Genomic DNA, 8590 nt, shown 5'->3' with positions numbered 1-8590 from the left:
CAGAGGATCAACCCCTGAGAGACGACACTGAGAGGAACTGTTTCTATTTTCAACACTGATGATGGTTTAATTTAAAAATATTTTTAACAGATATTTTCTTCTGCTGGCTCTGAAGGAGGCGGAGCCTGAACTGAGACACAGCTTTAGACTCACAGATGATCTTTGGTGGTCAAAGGTCACAGTGACATCATCAAACCCTAATCAGTTGTGACTGAGTGAAGCTGATTCGATTTCATGGTGACAGGTTCTTATGAACTGAGACTGTTCTGAGTGCCGGAGACATTTAACCTGGTTTCCTCTGTAGAGACAAACTGAGTGAAATGTGTGAGATGTCCTCGAGACGTGGAGACGTCTGAGCTGCAGATTCCAGCTCGATTCTCTCAGAGCATCAGAGAAAGGTTGAATTCTAAATAATCCAATTATTCCAGAGGAGCACGGAGCCGGAAGCTGCAGCGGATCAGAGCCAGACCAACCAGAAAGATGGTTTAATGAGATCATCCACAGAGAAATCAACAGAACAAACATTTAGACAAACTGGAATCAACAAAGAGAAGAAAAGTGAAGATTTAAACACTAGAGACTTTTGTTCTTTTGAATTCTGTCTCTGAGGTAAACATTGAAAAAACAGACGTCACAGAAGAAACAGAAGAAACAGAAGAAACAGAAGAAACAGAAGAAACAGAAGAAACAGAAGAAAGGTCCAGTTCACCTGCTGACGGGAGCAGAGGCCGAGTCCAACATCTGTGACGGACAAACAGGAAGTCCACGAGCTGAGCTCCGTGCTGTCAGTCAACACCTCCCTGAGGAGGAGGAGGAGGAGGAGGAGGAGGAGGAGGAACTTTGAGCGGTTCATGACTTCTCCTCGTCAGTGGTGAAGAAGCTCGATGTCCTGCGACTTGGATTCGTGACGTTATTCTTTCTATTTAACTCAAAACAAAGTGTTTGAGAAACTGAGATGTTTCTGACGTCCTGTCTCTGACGACCACAGTTTTACTGGAGAGACTTTCAACCAATCAAATCCACCACAGGACACGACCCACGCTTCAGTGTCGTCCTTCAGATTCACTGATTCACTGCAAACCACCAGAACCAGGTTCAGTCTGATCCAGATCCAGAACCCCTGCTCTGAGGAACCTTTCACACCTGGTGTTCAGCTTCAGACTGAACTGAAGAGTCTGAAGATCTGAACCAGGTGTGAACGAGTCCTGAACACTTATTTATCTTGTTTTAAATGTTTCCTCAAACTTCCTGATTATTTCCTGTTTCAGATATTTGATGTGGTCTCTGGGTTCTGGATCCTCATCTCACTTCCTCATCTAGTGTTGTTCTGCTGTTGGAGCTCAGCAGGGACCCAGCTGTCTGTGTGGAGGTGGGTCTCTGTCACGGCTCTGTGGAGCTCAGCCGGCTGACAGGAGCTCAGGCCCTGACAGAGGTTGGGGGTTCAATTCCCACCGGGAGTTGGATGGGATGAAGAGTTGAGCTGAACAACAGATGTTCCTGGTTTTCACTCTAAAATCTCTCAGGATCAGAAAGAAGCTGCTTCAGGCAACAACAACTTCCTGCAACCGACACAAGTGTGGACCAATCACAGAGTCTGACAGGACCACAGACCTGTGGATCCAACAGGGAGGACATTAATACCATATTTACATCATGTCACTTTATGTTGTAATGAGCTGTATAACCGTACGTCATGTTATATTAAATAATGTTATATGACCTCATTTAATGTTTTCCAAGTGACCAGCACTGCTCAGGAAAAAGACTTCTTAAGGTTATGTGTTGTGTGTCTGTGTGTGTAAGTGTGTGCCTGTGTGTCTGTGCGAGTGTGTGTGTTAATAACAGAAGAAGATCAGTCTTATTGATCTTCAGTAACAGTTTATTGCTGCTGAGTCTCTGGAGTGAAGATGTGTAATTATTGTATCTGAACGGGGGAAGTTGTGTGCGTGTGTGTGTTTATGATACCCCCCCCCCCCCCCACCAGCAGGTTTCCCTGGTTCAGTTGTTCAACTCAGTTTAATCATTGAATTTGTTCAATAAAATGAATCCAAACATTTCACTTTGTCGTCGGCAGTTTAAATAAAGTTTCATGCAGATTGAATCCCTTCATCACTGATGAGCTAGCGCCTGAGAGCTGCAGTGAGACCACACGTTCTCCTTTAATAGGTCCAGAGCGGCGCTGTGCTCATTTAAATAAAGGTTAGCTCTCTGCACACCATGACTCAGCTCTCTGCACACCATGACTCAGCTCTCTGCTAACACCACTTCATCTGCACGGTCAGGCCCTTTAATTGCTGCAGGATTAAACGTGGCCTCTGAAGGAGCTGGAGCCGTCAGGTCACGTCTGTGAGGAGCTGCTCGTCTCCGGCTCTTTATCTTTATGAACCTGTAACAGACTCACACATCCCAGCTGCTGCCTTCCAGACGACACGTTCCTCTGGTCACGTGACACACAGTCCTGATCAAACCCTGTTTTCTCTGGATCCTCGTGTCTCTGAGTCTGAGAAACTCTCTTCATGCCCCGGCTCTGCTCTCTGCGTGTTGCTCTGCAGTTGCATCACAGCTCGTCTGAAGCAATCTGCTCTCAGGAAACTGGGCAGAGAGGGAAGAGCAACAAGCTGCCATCAAGATGCTCTTCACCGTCTCTCAAAGCAGTTTCTATCTGAGGAGGACGGCTGCTGCCTGAGCCGACACTTCCTGTTGGACGGACACCTCCCGCGCCGACCGTTCATCTGTTCCACTGATGAAGACACTGACGGCTTCAGAGCTGCTGAAGGATGAAGACGTGTCAGAGAGGGGGGGGGGGGGCAGACATCAGCAGCTTCCTGTCCGACAGCAGCCGTCCACTAACTGCTGCTTCCTGCTCAGACTCTGACTGAAACTGTTTGATTCAAACCGAAGAAGAAAAACGAAATGAGAAGAATCTGGAGAATCATGTGAATGTGTTTGTTTTCTTCAGCTTCTGGGATTGTCCCAGTTTCCTCCGGCTCACTGAGGACAAGAGTCCATTAGCTCCGTGGTGTCTGACCTGGACAGAGAACCCGTCTGTCTCAGGTGTTTCCCCCCCCCCCCCCCCCCCCCCGCAGGCTGATTTGAAACATCTTTATGATGCTTAAGATTCTTTATTTATTTATTGTAATTTTTATCAAACTGCCTCCTCGACACTTTGTAAAGAGGTTTCAGTTCAGCACCATCTTGGTTGTTTGAAACCAGAAATAAACCATATTTGGAGGAGCGGGGGTGGAGCCTGACTTAAAGCTCCATGACGATGCCCATCCACCTATACCTGCACCCATTGGACAGTACTAGCTGTCAATCACTCTGTGGTACCCCCCCCCAACACATCCGGTGCTTCATGGTCTATTTGACTCTAAATTATCATAATTCACTAAATACGCAGCAGCAAAGATTTCCTTAGTTCCTGTGAGGAGCAGCTGACCTTTCCCCTCATCCAATCAGCAGCGGCCGTCAGAGTCTGTTGATTCTCTGGAAACATCCTCAAACTGATCCTGGGGCTGCAGCAGTCTCAGGTCTGTAGTCTTCAGTATTGATCAGCAGTAGTCAGGACGGAGCTTCAGTCCCATGTGACCGAGAAACAACTCAAACTCAAACAGGCTGATGGTTTGAACAGCGATGGATTCATCTGCTGCTCTGATGAACTGAGCAGACGTCCACTGAAAGGATTTGAATTAACCTCATTAACCGAAGAGGTGTTTCACATCGTTTGGTCTTTGGCCCAAAGCAAATCGACGTCAGGACACATTCCACCATGTGACTCAAATCAAAACAGCTGATGAACGACGACAAGTATCAGTGGTTTCCTGAAAACTTCAGAATAAAAGTTTAGTTAATTGAAAACCAACAAGTTCCAGGACCATTTCTCAAACTGTGGATCAGTGGTACAGTGGTATAGTGGTACAGTGGTAAAGTGGTACAGTGGTAAAATGGTACAGTGGTAAAGTGGATCAGTGGTACAGTGGTACAGTGGATCAGTGGTACAATGGATCAGTGGATCAGTGGATCAGTGGATCAGTGGATCAGTGTGTGTGTTGTGGTCGAGAGCATTAAAAGGTCATCACAGTTTTGTGTCTGAAATGTCTCTGAAAGGTCAAACAACAGCGACACACACAGCGGGACTCTAACAGCTCATCAGTAACCGGAGGTGACACGTCCACTGGCGCCTCGGACCAGAGGAGGCGACTCTTCACCTCCCACCTCAGACACGCCTCCAGCACCTGACTCCTCCCATTCATCACAGAAGCTTCACCTTCCTCCCCCGGTGAAACCATGAGGACAGAACAGGGACCGATGTGGTGGCTGCAGGTCGTCCGTCCTCCAGGTCGGAATCGAACACGAACACATTTACAGTCACAACATCAAACTGAGGAAGAGCAGGATGTGTCTCAGGCTGGATCTCCACCGGGATACTCAGGCCGAGTGAAGTGAGACGGACGATCGTGACTTTCACCTTTAATGAGTCGGGGGGGCGATGGCGCCACTGGTCAGGGTCGTTAACAATGAGCTCAGCCGCACAGGACCAGTGATCGAGGACGTCTCTCTGGAGCAGGAGGAAGACGAATGAGGGGGGCGACCCTCAGGGCCTCCTCCCCCCTGAGCTGACCTCTGACCTCTGGATTGTACTCAGATGTTTGTGTTCGGCCTCGTTTCTCCTCCAGCAGAATAATTCACTTTCCTTCTGTCGACTCTCTGTTGAGCCTGAATCCTTCAGGATGTGATGAGACGCTGAGAGTGAGGACATACATCACCGGGAATCGACCCGTCGGTCTCAGGCTCCTCTCATCGGCTCTGAAACAAGCTTCAGATGAAATCCACCAGTTCTTAATTTTCAATAAAACACAGAAGCTGTTTCCAAACGTTGAAGAGTCTCATGTTGACGAGTCTGTTTGAATGGAGATTCCCCTCCAGTCGGATTCCTCTGTGTTGTTTTGCTGGGGGGGGGGGGGGGGGGGGGGGGGGGGGGATTTGCTCCCGATGGACTCGACCTGATTTAGAAGAAAATAAAACAAATATGTGATTCCAGAACCATTAGTTTGAGACGTGGAGGTATAATATTCAGAAAGGAAACATTATGAATTGAGGCTGTGGATCTGAAGCCGTCTCTCGTCCATTCGTCTTTTTAATGAGACGTAATCGTGAGTTGTCTCCGGTTTCAGCTGCAGCTCGGCTCCTCTGTCACCAACACATTCATAATAAACAGATTCACGTCTCTGCAGCTTTACGCCTGTTCACACTGGTTCTGACTCATTTCTGGTTCTGTTCAACTGAAACCTGAAAATCTAAAAAGCACAAGGAGAGCTGCTCTTCTGATCCTGAGAGGAGATGTTCTGCTCCGCTGGTGACAAATGGAGCTCCTCACACTTCAGGTAACAAACTGGTGAAGGAGGAAAACAAACTTTAACACGATGCTGCCTCAACGTTCTCCGACCTGCAGCTCGGCCTTCAGATGGTTCCTGCTCACCTCAGTGGAACCTGAACTCAGGTCATGTGACTTCACTGTGGATCGTTACCGACGTTATATTCAGATTAAGACATACACACAAAAACCTCTTAATCTGATTATTGATTATTCTGATTATTAATATATTCATGTTAAGTTTATCAGAACACAATGTTTACATTATTCAGATTATTGTCTTGAAAACATGAAAACAATGCAGCTGAATTATCTCAGTTTGACATTGAGTTCAGATTCTGTACTAAAACACAAACCTCTGTTTCTGGGTCAAATTTAAATAAAATATGTTTTTTCTTTCTTTATGATGCTGCTCTCACTGTTACATAACATTGTCTCACATAATCATTGTCTTTTTCTTATTCCTTTGATCTCATTTCTCACAATTCAACCTGTTTTCTCACTTCCTCCCTCCTTCCTCTCGTTTTCCTGCCAAGTTCTGATATAATATAAAAAAATGTAATTTTACAATAATAAAATAATTTTCTCCACTGGTTTCTGCTGCACTCTGTTTGTCATCACTTCAGTTTTCTGAGCTGCTGTACAAATATTACAACTGATTTATTATTCAGATATTTCTTTGACTTAATGATGGTGGTGGAGCATCTGGAGGGGGGGGGGGGGGCGTCCTCCACCGAGTGGATCCTGCTTCGTTCAGTCCGATGTGATAATGAGTTCCTGTGAGGAGCTGTCACTCAAACCTTCTCTCATCCAGCTCCAGGATCAGCGGCTGCCAGCAAACACAACGTTCTTCATGTGCTGATGACTGAGAGATTCGTCTGCTGAGAGCAACAAATACACATCAACGTCCCTGACAGTTTATTTATTAATGCAGAATATTGTGACTCATAGTTACTGTGGAATGTTAGGCACCAAACGTTGTAATGATAAGACGACTGAATGAAGTATGAGGCTGCGACTGATTCACGTTCAATCCAACGCTGGATACTTTCAGAGCCTGAGAACGAATCAGCTTCAGAGAGTAAGAAAACAAGAGAAACTCATATTTCAGATCAGTCCATGGCAGTAATGAACCTAAAAGCTGGAGAAGAAGAAGAAGAAGAAGAAGAAGAAGAAGAAGAAGAAGAAGAAAGCAAAGTGAAGACTGTTTATAAAACAAATGTAGACTCCAGGTCCAGAAAGTGAAGCTAATGTGGAACTACCTGAAACCTGTGTTCTCCCTCTGACCAGCAGGGGGCGACTCCTCTGGGAGTTTCTATAGAAAGTGACTCTTCTTCTCTCTTTATAACGTCAGTAACATTCAGGAGTTTCTGTCTCAGTCTCTAGTTTCAAGTCTTCTTCAAACAGCTAATGATCATTTAGAGTCAAACAGACCATAAAGCACCGGATGTGTTGGGGGGGGGGGGGGACACCACACCGTCCAATGGGTGAAGGTGACAGGTGGATGTATCCTTGAGCTCTTACTTAGGCTCCGCCCGCTCCTCGATTGGTTACTAGCGTTTCTAAAAACCAAGATGGCGCTGAACCGAGGCTTCAAACCAACGAGTGTCGTCTCTGTTGAGTAAAGTTTAACAACAGTGACCTACTGCAGCCAGCCACCAGGGGGCGATGACACGCTTTGAATTCACTCCTGGGAAGGGTCACGTCATCCATCTTTATTTACCGTCTGTGTTCTGACCATCCTCAGGTCAACTGTATTTAATACTAATTGGTAAATAACGTTGTGCTAAACTAAAGTAGCAAATATTTAGATTAAAGCCTTTGACGTGCGGAATTTCGTAGTTATTATTTTATGTTAATATGTGAGCTGTGTGCTAACCAGTACAGTACAGAACAAGAGAAGTAATGTTTAACACAGCGCCACCACATGGACCCAGCAGGAATAGCAGCAGCATTGTGTTAATTGATTTTTATAAACATCAGTCTCTCAAATTTAATTTATCAATTAAATGAAATGATATTAATCATAAGGACAATGTGTGTGGAGACGTGTGGTACCTGGTGAATTCTCACTGTAACGAACCTGATGATGGTGAATTCAATGACCTAATCACAGCCTGTGTTCAGCGTTGGACTTTCCAACCGATTCAAACCGGATCTCGTGGGTTTGATTCCTCCGCCTGCAGCTCGTCAGCCTCAGGACACCTTTCACTGAACGTCCGTGACGAGCAGCAGGAGACGAGTCCTCAGTCGTGTCCTGCTGCCTCAGTGAGGACCATCTGTCAGGACGTCTCAATGCGCTGCAGTGAACTGTCTGAGAGACGCTCGGTTTTATGAACTGTCAGTTTGAAAACTCATCACATCGTTTTCATGTCGTCGAACTTCAGCTGAACAAGATCAAAGCTCAGAAGCTCCCTCGCCTCCGGCTCCGCCCACAGTTTGGACCTCAGGGAGTTCCTGCAGAAGACACAGAAGCTGAGGACGTTGAGACTGACGAGAGACAAGCTGAGAAAAGACACAGGAACCAGGGCTGTGGACCTGGACGTTGGTTGCCGCCATTTTTTTAAGACGTGTTCTCAGGTAATACTGGAGTGACACTCGATGACATCATTCAATCAGTTGATCAATCAGCTCACTGATTATCTCTCATTGGTCCCTGGAGACAGATTCTGATAAACGTTGGTCTGAATCTGTTCAGTTTGATCTAAACTGGTTATTTTATTTTCTCTCAACTCAGAGTTTGACTTAAAGAGCTTTTCTCTCCTGAGCTCAGATCTCCTTCCTGGGATCCTCCTCCTGAGCAGCTTCCTGTTTCTCAGCGTCTTCGAGTCGTCACGTGAATCTTTTGTTCTGGTGACAGAGTTACACCCCCCCCCCCCCCCCCCCTTTCAGCCAACACCAACGAACAGCACTTTAATTACTGCTGCTGCCGTTTGGAATCAGGATGAGGAGGTGCTTCTCTCTGCAGGGGGCCACACGGAGAGCAACACACACTGACACACACAGAGCAACACACACTGACACACACAGAGCAACACACACTGACACACACAGAGCAACACACACTGACACGGAGAGCAACACACACTGACACACAGAGAGCAACACACCCTGACACAAAGAGCAACACACACTCATACTGACACACACTTTTCCCTGTTTTTAGAAATCTGTGATTTCTGAATTCTGCTTGTTCACATAAAACACTGAGACACG

The sequence above is a fragment of the Pleuronectes platessa genome, chromosome 10, assembly GCF_947347685.1.
Source record: "Pleuronectes platessa chromosome 10, fPlePla1.1, whole genome shotgun sequence".
NCBI lineage: Eukaryota > Metazoa > Chordata > Actinopteri > Pleuronectiformes > Pleuronectidae > Pleuronectes > Pleuronectes platessa.
Note: the sequence above shows the minus strand (reverse complement) of the source record.